At 36.2% G+C, this 11763-nt stretch overlaps 1 protein-coding gene across 1 annotated transcript in view; it reads left to right on the forward strand.

Moving 5' to 3' along the window:
• Positions 1 to 10637: 10637 nt before the first annotated feature.
• The window catches only part of LOC106469309 (gastrula zinc finger protein XlCGF57.1-like), a 74099-nt gene continuing 72973 nt past the window's right edge, over positions 10638 to 11763 (forward strand). Inside the window, exon 1 of the mRNA XM_022397791.1 lies at positions 10638 to 10722. The gene's annotated coding sequence lies outside the window, so the exon portion shown is untranslated. The remainder of the gene's footprint in view (positions 10723 to 11763) is intronic.

Genomic DNA, 11763 nt, shown 5'->3' on the forward strand with positions numbered 1-11763 from the left:
TTGTGAATTGAATAAAAAACTCATATACATATGCTGAATAAATAAAGAAAGAATTATGTTTCTCATTTTCCTGGGAGGGGCAAAGTGCCCCGTATTCCCCCACCCCCACCAAATCTCATGTGCACTAATTATTAATGAAAGTAAGTTTATAACTACTTTGTTATGTATTGCGTTGATCTGTTATCAAGAGCTGTTTATTGTAGATTGAAAAGTATAACGTACACACCCTCCCCCCTCAGTGGCTCAGAAAAAGTCTGAAGGTTTGTAACGCTAAAAATCGGGCTTAGATATCCGTGATGGGCACAACACAGATAGCGCAGTGTGCAACTTTGCTTAACAACAGATGTATATGCCCAACCTTAATATCGAAACCCCTTATGTTTGGAAACAAAAGAAAACACTTACTTTGATTATTTGAAAGGGAATCAAAAACAGCTTGTATCTTGTTTTTTAATAGCACACTATTTTGTTTTTAATATGATTGAAATGAAACAACAAATAATGCAACTTGCAATATTCTACAGAAATATCGTAATAAGTTTCCCCATTTCTTAAATCACGTGACTTGCAATATTCTACAGAAATATCGTAATAAGTTCCCCCATTTCTTAAATCACGTGACTAGAACAGCAATTTCTACGCATATAAATGTTTTCACGAAAATTACACCAGTTATTCTTGATGCTAAATTGTTTGTCATGGGAAGTTGTAATCTATTATTCCTAGTACTACTAGGTTTGGCCTTTCATTATGTACTCTTCTACGGAGTTGAGGGTAAGTAGTAGGTAATTGTAGATTTACAGTTATATTTTAGAGTAATCGCACAACATAATATTATAATACAATTATCACAGAAACATATCTACATTTATCATTTAAAACCATAGTGTATATGATGACTGTATGCGTTAGAGATAACGTCGTGGTTTTTTCCTTTTTAAAAATCAATATAAAAGCAATAATTCGAATTTAAGAATAATGTAGAAATGCCACAATTCCTTACCCTATCAGTCGTCTTTTAATAGCTATAAGACCTTTTAGAACGATGCTCTGGAATTCTCACACGCTTTGTTTTCTGTCAACCTGCTGTTATTCTGTGTTCTGATTTTCATAAAAGGGCGTTAAAAATGAAAGGTATGGTGCTAAAAAATGAATATTGTTGCGTCAGCGAGGTCACGTGACTAGTGTCACGCCACTCGTTCTCTCGAACCTTCAGGAATTGTCGGGAGATTACTAGATATAGAGTAGTCTGGTATATATAAGATGGTCACGGCGTGACGTGACAATGTGTGTGTAAGTAGTGAGTAATTGATCTGCAGTCAGAGAGTATTGTTGAAGTTGAGCACGTTCGTTGTTATAGCGCGACTGTTGAAAATAAGTGTATCGGTAAAGTTATATTCAGAAAGAATAAACCAGTTTTATTAAGAAAGGACTTGTGTCGCTAAAGTTTAGTCGGAAAGAATTTACGGAAAAATTAATTAACGAACGGAGACTAACAATATGAAGCCAAATATATAGAGGGTTTCACCATTTGTCACCAAGTTATTACGTTTTAGGGAATTCCATTTTTCGTCATTAACACTATATTTTATTGTACGGCGTAACACAGTGTTAGACCATTTGCAACCAGCTGGACCCTTTGTTGATTCTACATGAAAAATCCCAAACTTCCCTGCATAATAATTTGTATCAACAGTAGTTTTACGTAATTCTGCTGGTTCCAAGAATCCATACACAGCTGTTCCCAGAAGGTTTAATAAGTACGCAGGTTCCAAGCACTGCGGTTCATAGAAGATTTGTTCGTAGAAAGGGCTACTCACTCGGAAGACAAAATCCGAGTAACATTTCGCTTACTATTTAGTACGAAATTATATTCTTTTAACTTATTTCTACGTCTTTCATTTTCAGTCTGAATGGAGAAGGCAGAAAGAACCTCACTCGGAAATAAAATTCATTACCATATAACGTACAAAATCGGTCAAGACTTCACTGTAATTATAACAAAGCGCATTTGAAGATTTGTTTTAAAAAAAAAAAACATTAACGAAGAAAATATTTTGTGTTATTGAATACGAGATATTTCCAGCGATCCTCTTTCTTTTAACAAAACAGGATGAAGTACTAAAAGTAAGAATGATAGAACAGTCATTTGACAATTAACATGTGGTAATGTCTTGAAACAAGAAATCGTATACGTTGTTCTCTAACCATAATCTGTATGAACTGCTTACGTCATTATAATTTAGAATGTGAAAAAAATCTTACTTGGTATTGATAAAATGACAGCGTTTGATTTATTCAATACAGACAAGTTATCGTATCATGTACATCATATTAGCATTTTGTTTTATAATTGCTTTATTCAAGGTAGATATAGTTTACTTATTCCAAAATACTTCTTAAACCACAAGATTGTATTTAGATTATTTTCTTACTTAGTCACTTAATACATGTTTCATTTCCTTTGGATTTATAAAGTACAGGATTACTCGTATGTAAAAATTATTTCTTTTACCACCATGTCAATCATTAGAGGACAATTTTTAGCCGCGGCATAGCGGCTCATAAAACGGTTCTGAGTTTGTTTTTTGTTTTTTCGAGTACAAATTTTTAACTCTTAGCTCCGTCATCTCTTGACCGATTTGATATCTAATTACAGTTTTGAACACAGGAAGTCAAACCCTTTAGATTGATGTGTTTGATTATGCCCAAGATCTCGTAGATCAATTTACTCTGATCCTGCCTAAAAGAATCTCCATTTGAGGGTAGGCTGGTAGAGATCTTGATGAGTAATAAAATTGAATCAGGAATACGCGCACCCCACGCTTGATATAGCTGGCGCACAAAAATATAGCTAATAATAAGGGGGAGGGAGGTCTCGTAGATTAATTTACTCCAATCCTGCCAAAAGAATTTCAAGTGCCGCGGCTATTTCGGATTCAATCTTGTTTACTTTTTAATGCGGAAGTGATTTTCTTTTTTCTTATAAATCACCTCTCCACTTTTCTTAGACAACTAAGTTTTCTCGTCGAAAGTGATGTAAAGTCCTAAGCGTTAATTTCGTGAATCATTATTTGCAGACTTGAAAAAAACTCCATTTAAATTAACCTCAATATCTGTTGAATGTTTAATCGGGGATTTCATTCTTTCTGTTATAGCTTTTTCACTTGAATATTTGTTAAACAAATTATATCATACTTGTTACGCCTCGAGTCGTTAGTTGATTTTCCGTAACTTCGTTCCGACGAAACTTTAGCGACACAAGTCCTTACTTAATAAAACTGGTTTATTCTTTCCGAATACAACTTCACGATGCACTTATTTTCAACAATCGCGCTATAACAAACGCTATTACAACGAACGTTAACCCTCAACAATACTTTCTGACTGCAGTTCAATTACTCACTACCTACACACATTGTCACGTCACGCCGTGACCATCTTATATATACCAGACCACCCCCGATCTAGCAAATGCTAGAGCACTCCCGAAGGAACGGGATAATTCTAGAAAACGGGTGGCGTGACACTAGTCACGTGACTTCGCTTACGCAACAATACGATTATTTGCAAGTATAAAACTTAGTCAGTGGAAAGGAGATTAGAAAAACGTTGTAACGTATAATAGGATTTTCATTAAGACGACTAAGGAAGTAACATAACCCTTGTTTAGCAAAATACATACTTTTAGTGGATCTTGAAGTCGGTAGAAATTGTGATGTTTACAATACCTGCAGCTAAAATTAAATTATTTTCTTGCTTTTTCAAATAACAGCTCATGTGAGATGTAAACGAGGAGAAGTTTTTTCCACATGTGGCACGGCTTGCCAAGAAACTTGTGACTACAAACCTCAAGCTTGCATATTACAGTGTGTAACTGGCTGCTTCTGTAAACCCAACCTTGTTAGAGGACCAGGTGGAAACTGTATACCGCGTTATTTGTGTCCAGGTGTTCGAGGTTAATCATGTTTCAGCGAAGCTACTAAGCCCTCTTCCACTGTTGAAATTATCAAAAGTTAGACTGTGAATTTCTTTAGTAACGCCATGAGTATAATTATTTCTTCCACTGTCGTACATTATATTTAAAAATCAATAAGTATATTTTTAAAAATATAAATAGACCTGAGTTTTTGATTGTATATTACAGTGATAACTCAAATTAAAATGGCATTTCACCTCTAGTATCTGTTTTAAGTTTCCTCGTAATTTCATATTTCGTAGATTTAGCCTATAAAGTCCGTATTTTAACTTTTCTATCATTTTGAAATTTGGAACAGCATGTATTTTTGGTTAATAAAAACTTTTTTTCATGAATCCCAATAGTGGTTCATAATAGGGATCACAAGGTTGTTTGTTTTTTGGGATTTATTGACACTAAGCAGTGTGGAAATCTGCGCCAAAAAAACTGATATATAAACAAAACGTAAAACTCCATACAAAGTAAAAAGAAATTAAGTTAAGAGCTAAACAATGTCCAAAAATCGGGTAAAACAACAAAAACACGATTAACGTAGACAGTGTCACCATCCCTAATGACTCCGTTCAACTTCAAGAGTAAACCCTTAGAAAAAACATGTCTAAAATGGTGCCGCTGCTCACATTCGTAGCAATGGCACGAAAATATAACGTGGTCAATAGTTATCTGAGTGTCACAAAGGCCAGATATCGGTGGAAGTGTCCCACATAAAAGAAAACGATGGTTAAAAAACTGTGACCAATGGGTAGCCTAGTAAAGACAACTTCCTCCCTTCAATCTTTATGGAACTAAATGGCCAAATAAAAACAGTAGGTTTGACCTGGAAAAGCTTGTTATGAGTTTGCTAACCCCAAATCGACTGCCAAATGGCGCGAAGCCGGGCCCTGATCATAGGACCACTGTCCATATACGGGAGAGGTATGGCTGTGACAGCACCAGGACATGCGGACTTTGCTGTGGTGTCAGCATACTCTTTCTCTAGAATACCAAAATTGCCAGGTATTCAGTAAAACTTGATAGGAATGGATGACAGAAAAAACAGAGTCGGTCGTTTCTGAATGTCTAAGAGAATATGGGGAGAACTGGCATTAAGAGATTCCATGTCCAGTAGAGAGCTAAGAGTATCTTTGTAAATAGTACATTCAGTATACTGCTTAGCCTCTACAAAACAAGCGAAATTGCATACAACTCGGCAGTGAACACAAACTGTAGAAGGGATCCTATGAGAAACCACCAAGCCACAACAAATCACGGCAGAGCTCATAAGGTCACCTGATTTCAAACCATCCGTAAAAACGGGAACAGAAGAATGGCTTTAAAGATGCTTGGCAAGGAGAAGATGGTACTTCCAATTGGGAATATCCACCTTCCTCAAACGACTCTAAGAAAGGTCACCAGTGGGGATGGTAATGAGCCATGGGCTGATCATCGGACTCGGCAACGTCATCAAATGATAGATCTAATTCAGTCAGCTGTGCCTAGATGTGCAGGACAAAAGGAATAATAGCAGACTGTCTATTCCAAAGCGCACAACCATCCAAGGACAAAAGACACAACCCCAATTGGGATGCCATGGTAAGGATTGAAGCTTGGTAGCATATTGTAATGAATGTTGGAGGTATAGAGGAGGTTCGTGAAACTCGGTGTACAAACTCTGGACTGGTGAAGTGTGGAAGCCCCCATTCAGAGATGAAGCCCAAGATGGTGTACAGGGTTGAACATCTTCAAGGCAGAGGGCTTGGCAGAGCCAGAGATCCATCGTCCATTGAATTGTATGAGGGCATGATAGATCTTTGGCATGGAACATTATCCCCTCCTAAAGATGTAGAAGAGAGGACATGGAGGATGTTCAATGCACTTGACACAAAGGTATTTAATGTGAAAAATGAAAGTAAGCTTATGGTCAGAAATAAGCCCACGCCAACAAACGAGTGAGAGCACTGCGAAGCTGCTGCTCGCTGCTCAATATACCTCGTGTTCAATGACTGACAAGAAATGTGGAACTTGTCAACATAGATGCCGTTTGCAACAGGAGGAGGAGGTTGTTTAGTGATAGCAATGATCTTGATACTGAAAACTGTGACACTCAAGACCCAATCCTAAGGAATTTCAAGTTCCTGTGTGAAAAAAAAATTGGACAAGGTCGAACCTGCACGGACCATAGAATCGCCCGTCAAGTAAAAAGTTACGAATAAAAATTAGCAAATGGCCACACAATCCATAAAATGCTAAACCTCCATGTGGAGTCATAAGTCTTCTCAAGATCAAAGAAGATGGAAACAATATGCTTTCTCTTGAGGAAGGCTTCCTTGATTGAGGTTTCAAGGCAAATCAGATGGTCCACAATGGAGCACTGTTGACAAAACCACATAGTGAGCGAGAGGAGGTTTTTTGATTCAAGGAATCAAACAAGACTTGTATTAATCATCATCTCCAAGACCTTACAGAGACTGCTAAACAAAGCAATTGGACAATAATTTGAAGGAATCTTGGAATCCTTCCCAAGCTTTGAAAAAGCGAGAACAAAAGCCTTGCACCAAGCATCATGAAATACATTCTCCTGGCAAATAGAGTTAAAACAACCAGAAGAAGGGCATTAGAGGCAGAAGATGATGCAGCATCTCGAAGAAAACATCATCAGGTGCGACTGATGTACTGCAAAACCGATGAAGAGGAAGCTTGAGGAAAAAGGTCAAGTTTCCTATTTATACTCAATTGTTTGTGATAAATTCATAAACATCTTGCATAAAGAAGTTCTCACCACCATTAGCCAGGAAATCAAAACATCCAAGTACTACTCAGTGCCTGTTAATTCTACTCCAGACATATTTAACATGGATCAACTGACAATAATGTATAGCTACGTTTTAGATTATGGCCCTATAGAGAGATTTGCCACATTCTTACCATTAAGCAATCACACAGGAGCAGAACTTGCCAAATTTCTCATTAATTTCATTGAGATTGCCGTGGGCAGTATTATGACAATGCAGCTAATATGAGCATAAAATATGTCGGGAAAGGAGCCTTGATCAAAGAGAAGAACATCCGGACAGACAATGTTCCCTGATGTGGTCATTTGCTTAATTTAGTTGGACAATGCACTGTGGACTGCTGTACTGAAGCTTGTTTATTCTTTGCCTTTGTGCAGAAGCTTTATGGGTTTTTCTTGGCTTTTAACACACTAGTCGAAGCATCTACACAATGTGCTAGAAAAACTAGGGTTCCTGACAATAAAGAGGTTATCAGACACAAAATGATGTTCCCATTCAGGTACAATTTGAGTCTTGAAAATGGGATATAAAACCATAATGCAAGTCCTTGCTTCTATTACACACAATGACTTTGAAAATCCTCAAGTGCACTTAAAGCCAAGAACCATTATGCTACAAAATGAATAACTATAAACAGGTATAATGATAGACTTGTGGAGCATTATTCTGTAGAGGTTTCACAAGACAAGTCATTCGTTACAAAACTCCTAAGTAGATATCAGTACAGCTTCTCATCTGCTAAGATTTCTCAAGGCAAAAAGTAAACAATTGTCAGGATGAAAGACATACAAGCTCGAAAGATCAAGGAAAAAGATATAAATACTCAATGGGATGAATGGGATGCTGAGGACATGATTTTTTTCACCCTCTATTCAATATAAAGTTCAGAATTTTTTAACAATAATAGACAAACTGTCATTTTCACTAGACAACAGAATAGTGGCATATGAATAGGTCCATTGCAAATTTAGGTTTCTACAAAACTTAGAGCCCATGCCTACAGAAGACCTCTGTAATGCCACCAAAAAAGCTGATTAGTATTTATCCTACAGACTTGGAGAGTTGCATAGACGAAGAAATTGTTCAATTTGATTCTCTTTTCAAGGCTGAATCCAAGGAACAAAGTATCCTGAGAATGACATGCGACCAATCTCTGAAATCAACTTTCCCAAACGTTCTGATAATTTTAAAGATGTATCTGTACCTCATGTAAAGCAATTGCTCAAGAGAAAGATCATTGTCGACACTAAAAAGTATAAAGAATACAATTCGATCAACAATGAGCCAAGATACGCTAAATGCATTGGCACTTTTGTGCATAGAAAATGACTTGTTAGGATTGCTTGACACCAAACTGATGATAGAGGCCTTTGCTACAAAAAGATCCAGGAAGACAGTAGTTTAACTAAGTACAAATGACATGATTTGCTACTACTGTTGGACACACTATGCGAGTACTGGTATGATCTAAGTGTGTATGTGTGTGTTGTTCGTGCCTTTGTTTTTGTGTGTGCATGAATGCATGAATTGTTGGGTTTGATGTGTATGTGTTTTTTTTTTCTGTCTGTTTTGTTATCCAAATGCAAATTTTTTTCTGTGTTAAAACACCGCTTTTCCTATTCAAGAAAATCATCTGTGGGTATTATTTTCCCACTGTCTCCAAAAGTAAAACATATTTTGAGATATATTTTATTTTTTTACCTTAGTCTTTAGTCACGATTATAATTCGCCTTGTGAAAAAATCTAGCCTCAGGCTCATTTGACACTCAATCTACCTCTGTCTACAGTTACAACAGTTTGACCCAATGTGGTAATGAAAAGTGGGAAATTGCCTCCAGAGATGAAGAAAGAAGAGTGAGTGATTCAAACAGCGAGTGGATATAAAGGTTTGGCAAAAGGAAAGGTAGAAGTTACTGTTATTGTACTGATGCGTCATCAAGTCACTCGGCGACAGTTACTCCACGCATCTAGAACTATCCTGTACTTTGGCGAATGCTCTAGTATTTACTAGATATAGGGTAGTCGGGTATATATAATAGGGGGAAACTTGACGCGGGAAGATTAAGATAATGTGTGTGTAGATAGTGAGTAATTGAACTGCAGTCAGAAGTATTATTGAGCACGTTCGCTGTTATAGCGTTTGTTTAGCGCGATTGTTGAAGTTGAGTGTATCGCAGAGTTATATTCGGAAAGAATAAACCAGTTTTATTAAGTAAAGACTTGTGTCGTTAAAGTTTCGTTGGAACGAAGTTACGGAAAAAATCAATTAACAAACGGAGATGTAACAGTACAAAACATCTGTACACTTTGTGATGTGTGGATAATTGACATTGAGAAAGAGTGCAGATTGCAAACTGACTCTATGTGGAGACATGGATGTGAGGATAGACTAGCTTCAAATAGCTACACAGTCCATGACCATGAAAACCGTGTGTACTAAATGACAATTACTACACCAGAGGCTGACTTTCCAGTGATAACAGGGACAGTGGTCATTTTGCCATCAGAAAGTGTGATACTTATGCTAAGAGTAGCTGGCAATGAATTTACATCTAGAGGAACCAAACAGTCCCAACATGTCCTGATGGATTCAAGGTTGGAAGAACCCTCGTGGATCTGAAGAATAAAGATGCCATACGCTACTTCACACAGAAAAGGCTTAAGTATTCTTGTGATAAAATGAAAAGTCGCTTTGATGTTGATGCTGTTAAGACTAGATTTTATCAAGTCAAAGATCACCTACAATGATTATCTTTGGAATTAAGTATGTTGATGAGAGAATGTCTAACTGCACAGAAGAATTTACCTCCAGAAAAACCCAGATTTCCTGTCGAGACCACTTCACTAGGATCAACAAAGACAGAGCTGCTAGTAAGATTCACTCAGCCACCTACCTAGGAAAAATTCCTCCAACAACTGGACAGCCCGTGACAATAAGAGACGCGGGCTCTCAAAAGAGAAAACCGCCAGTACAACTTGGTAAATAGACAGTGTAGTGTAGTTTTTTACTTCTATATTAGGATTGTTCAAGGTACTTAACAATTCAGAAAGGGAGCAGTAATGTAAGCTATATTCATATATATGTGTGTGTGTTATAATTTAGATATTTGCTAGATGGAATTCAACATTATGATGACTTCAATATATAAAAGTTCATGAAGGTTAAAAGTCAAAAAGCTTTTTGGACTACGTAGAAATAAGAATACCTTATAAATCTGGGTAATCATTGACTAATTGGGTTAGTTAAGTGCCAAGAATTTAGTAACCTAAGCATTGATTTAATGGATGTTCAGTGAGTTTGTCAGTTCAGTGTTGGTACTGTTATTTAATGTTAGAAGTGAGGTTTATCAGTATAGTCTCGAAATTTCTGTTGTATTTAAAGGTCAGCCTGCAGTTAAGCGTGGCTAGCCTGTAGCAAACGTTAATTAAAGAAGTAAATTAATTCGTTATCGTTACCTTGACCGGATTTGACATTATTTTTAACCAAATTATCAAAACGAAAGAAATCTAACTATAGAACACGTTACAACACCACCCAACCAATCTAGTACTTGAAAAAAGTTCAAATACAAATGAAGCATTAGAGTTATTAATAAGACCTTTCATCAAGGTTAACAATAAAACAAATTATTTTAAGTTAAATTTATTGATTTTTCATTTCCAAAAAATATTTGGTTGTAATGCTATATATACAGTGTTTTAATTTAAATGTTTACAGGGGTATAATACAAATATAACTATTCAGTAATTAAGTCAGTTCAGTGTCAGTTCTGAAAATCAAATTAAGACCATGCTGGATCTTACCACTAAAAATTCACATTTCCTATTCAACAACACATTACATGAACAAATAGATGGCGTTGCGATGGGCTCCCCACTAGGTCCAACTTTAGTCAATGCATTTCTCTTTCATTACGAACAGAAATGACTTGACACCTGTCCAGTTAACTTTAGGCCTGTTCAGTACAGAAGGTATGTGGATGATACTTTTATTCTTTTTAATAACAGTGATCAATGGTCAAAATTTTTAGAATACCTTAACTCACAACATCCTGCCATTAAATTTACATGTGACGTTGAAAATAATAATAATTTACCTTTTTTAGACATGCTCATTAACCGTAATGCTAATGGATTTTCCACATCAATTTACCGAAAAAAATACCTCCACTGGTCTCCTTACACACTTTGATAGCTTTATCCCGTTTACGTATAAACGAAACCTTGTTACATGCTTACTAAACAGAGCTTACAACCTGTGCTCCACATATATTAATCTACACTCTGAAATTTCTTTCTTACATGACATCCTGAAACATAACTGCTACCCACAACACTTATTAGAAAACATTACCAACACCTTGCTAACAAAGAAACTCACAAATCCAATTAAGATACCAACTGTACCTAAATTTACTATATATTCGTGTCTTCCTTATACTGGCGAACAAAGCTCAAATTTAAAAAATCAACTTAAACTCATACTTGGTCGTTACTATCCTCAAATAGATTTAAGATTAGTTTTTAAATTCACATCACGCATAAAAAATTTCTTCCCTACTAAAGATCTCCTCCCCATTCCATATTGTTCTTGGCTTGTCTATCTTTACACGTGTGGAGACTGTAAGGCCTCCTACATTGGCAAAACCAAACGCCATTTAAAAGTCAGAGCCTATGAACATATGGGAATTTCCATTAAAACGCAAAAAAAATTGAATAACCCCTGTGTTTCCTCTATACGCCAATACAGTGAAGAAACAGGACATCAACCTATATTATAAAATTTCTCTATCCTCTGCAAGTCTAACACTGACCTGGAATTATTGATCGAAGAAACCCTCCACATCAAGCAGCACTCTCAAACTCTGAACAACATGCGGTCTTCATTTAAATTATACATTTTTTAATATGTTCGTATTACTGATTTTTCTGGTTTTTTTTCGTTGTGTTTTCTTGCTGTAGTTTGCCCATGATTTCTGTTTATTGTTTTATTTGTTTAATTATCGTTATAGT

This window comes from Limulus polyphemus, unplaced genomic scaffold, assembly GCF_000517525.1.
Source record: "Limulus polyphemus unplaced genomic scaffold, Limulus_polyphemus-2.1.2 Scaffold3416, whole genome shotgun sequence".
Classification (NCBI taxonomy): Eukaryota; Metazoa; Arthropoda; class Merostomata; order Xiphosura; family Limulidae; genus Limulus; species Limulus polyphemus.